The sequence below is a fragment of the Propithecus coquereli genome, unplaced genomic scaffold (assembly GCF_000956105.1).
Source record: "Propithecus coquereli isolate 6110/MARCELLA unplaced genomic scaffold, Pcoq_1.0 Scaffold275, whole genome shotgun sequence".
Lineage (NCBI taxonomy): Eukaryota > Metazoa > Chordata > Mammalia > Primates > Indriidae > Propithecus > Propithecus coquereli.
Window position 1 is genome coordinate 652,870 of NW_012148341.1, and position 3,504 is coordinate 656,373.

Consider the following 3,504-nt stretch of genomic DNA (forward strand, 5'->3'; position numbering starts at 1 on the left):
GAACAATTAAGAACTGATATGACTGCATTCTTATTTCAGAATTTTTTGAAGGGAGAGGACCAGAGAAACAAAGTTCTTCTCATCTTAACCATGGATTTATTCTGTCTTATGAAGGAGGTAAATAAAGGCTCAGCTTCCAAGAAAAGATTTTATTTTTTATCACATCCTATATAAAGGAGATGACTCTGTATCTATTCTAGCCAGTCCTTACCATTTTTTAAAGAAAACAGAAATTAAGATTTTTATGTGTCAGCCTTTATTTTTTATTTGTTTTTAAGACAATAAATTTTTAAATAGTTTGTAGGCCAGACAAAACCTACCAGTCTGGAATCTTAGTGTGTTTAATGTATAAGTGCACGGAGTTCACATATATCTGTTTTCTGAGTCTTTCTGGTAGGCATTTGATGACATGTCCATAGTACTTGAAAAAAGAATGTGCTTGCAGTTCACATCGGTGGTAACATCTGTAAAATCTGTGTGACTTACAATGCCGTTTTCTCCCTCCTTACCCCATGCTCTCATTTCTGACCTACGGAATTCTTCACAAATTGGAACCCACAATTCGGTTGTAACAATGATATTTCTGCTGACATTCAGGGTTCTATCTCTTACTGAATGATTCAGATGTGTGAAATATTTGGGCCTAATGAGTAGAAGCAGGCATTGAGGAAGGGGTAAAATATCCAAAGTCGTGGCTGAAATATTCAAACAGGGCATCTCTATGCTGAGAACAGAAGGGACCTAAGACGGTGGAATGAGTTAAAAAGTAGGATCTACCTATGAATAGATCTCCTTCTGAAAGATTTACTTTTTGTGGCCTGCGTTTGTTTGTTGTTTGTGTTGTCATTGCTGTTAGAGGCTAGGAAATATTTATTTGACAATGTTCTCTCCATTTCCCTAGCATGATCCACCGTTTACATTGCCTCAATTTCTTCCTTAAAGTTTGGCAGCTGGGTATTCATGTCTGGAGAAGACAGAAAAGCAGAATGATCAAGGAATAGGAAGGCCTGTTCCACATCTAATGTTTTTTTTTTTTTTTCAGCATATTATGGGGGTACAGATGTTTAGGTTACGTATGTTGCCCTTGCCCCCCGCCCCAAGTCCGAGTTTCAAATATGTCCATCCTTCGGGTGGTGCGCATTGCACTCTTTGTGTATGCAAATACCCGCCGCTCCTCCCTCCTCCCTCCTCCCCCCCTCCCCCTTGCCCAACATCCAATAGATGTTATTCTTATATGTACATTTATGTGTTGATCAGTTAATACCAATTTGATGGTGAGTACATGTGGTGCTTGTCTTTCCATTCTTGGGAGACCTCACTTAGTACAATGCATTCCAACTCTATCCAGGAGTATACAAGAGGTGCTATATCACCATTGTTTCTTAAAGCTGAATAGTACTCCATGGTATACATATACCACAGTTTATTAATCCACTCATGTATTGATGGACACTTGGGTTGTTTCCACATCTTTGCAATTGTGAATTGTGCTGCTATAAACATTCGGGTGCAGGTGTCTTTCTTATACAGTATCATTTGCTCTTTTGAGTAGATGCCCAGTAATGGGATGGCTGGATTGAATGGTACTTCTACTTGTATCTCTTTAAGATAGCTCCATATTGCTTTCCACAGAGGTTGCACTAGTTTGTAATCCCACCGACAGTGCATGAGTGTTCCTATCTCTCCGCATCCACGCCAACATTTATTGTTTTGGGCCTTTCTAATGTTTTTGTTAGGCCTAAGCAGAGGGAAAATAACTTGCTTCAGGAGTTAAGGGCATGATTTAGTTCCCAGTGGTAACCAGAACCATAGAGATCTCATGGGCACATTTTAAAATGGCAAAACTCATAGACACAATTTTTTTAATAAATAAATTTAAGTGCTTGACATACTTTAATTCTTTTAATCTTTTTGGGAGAGAGAAGGGGACAGGGTCTCTCTTTGTTGGTCAGACTAGAGTTCAGTGGCTTCATCATAGCTCACTGCAACTTCTCACTGCAACTTCAAACTCCTTGGTTCAAGTGACCCTCCTGACTTAGCCTCCTTAGTAGCTGGAACCGCTGACTTACATCACGACACCCTGCTAATTTTTTTCTACCTTTTGTAGATAGGGGGTCTTGCTATGTTGTTCAGGCTGGTCTCAAACTCCTGACTTCAAGAGATCCTCCAGCCTTGGCCTCTCAAAGTGCTAGGATTATAGATGTGAGCCACTCAGTCCCACCTAATTCTTTTAATCTTTATAAAAACAGTATTCGCATCCCTATTTTACGGGTGAGAAAACTGAGATACAGAGAATTCAATAACTTTACCAATAACTAGCAAGTAGAAGACCCAGGGTTCAATCCTAAGTGTTTGGCTCTGAGGTTCAGGCTTAACCAGTACTCTATATGACTAAGCAGTGTGCTAGACAGTGGTCCCCAACCTTTCTGGCGCCAAGGATTGGTTTCATGGAAGATGGCTTTTCCACAGACAAGGGATGGGGGATGGCGAGCTATGGGGAGAAGGTGTAAATACAGATGAAGCTTTGTTCATTGCCTGCCACTCACCTCCTGCTGTGCGGCCTGGCTCCTAACAGGCCATGGACGGGCACTGGTCCATGGCCCAGGGATTGGGGGCTGCAGTGCTATAAGATGCCGGAAACAACATACCATTAGCAGCAGGAACTCCTAAGTGAACATTCAAGAAAAGCATTCTAGAGGAAGCCAAATCTCTGAAAAGGGAGGAAAAGAAGAAATTTTTGAAAAAAGACAGTTAAGAACAAAAAGATAATGCTACTAAATTCACCATCTTGAGGGCAGATGAGTGCAGTTGCTTATTATATTGTTATTCTTTTTTGTACTCACTTTTTTATTTCCATTTTGCCTAAATAAGGCTTTATAAAATGTTTCCTTATAATCTGAAAAAAAAAAACAAAACTATTAGCTGGGCCCATTTAAAGTGAGCCTATTATCCTGTATATTAAAACATCTACAAACACTTTAACTGATATCATAGGAAAGTTAAGATACTAATTAGGTCTTACTCTTAATGTAGTAATCTAAATTTCTGGAAGATTGTCAATTACATGATAGCAAAGGTATAAGCAACGCAAGCCCAAAAAGAACTATAAATGACTCTATAAAATAAAGCATGCATTTAGTTAAGGCTTATCCCAAACCAGTCCATTTTGTCTTAGATATATACTTTATATTCTACTCCATATACTCTAGGCAAATAAGACTAAAATTTAAATCTGAGATTTTCTTTTTTTGTAATTTTAAAAACTACTCTAGAAACTACTGGATATCTACAATGACTCACTCTTGGATTTTTATTGTATTTCAGCGTGTGACATCTGTTCTAGATTTATTTCAAGAGATTGTATAATTTGGTCATTCATTTCATTTTCCAACATAAATTGGAAAAATAAATGGAAACATTGAGAAGGCTATGCCATGCTTGTAAATTTAGAATCTATACAACGGTTTGCTGTTTCAGAGTCCCCATCAAGCTTTTTTTTTTTTT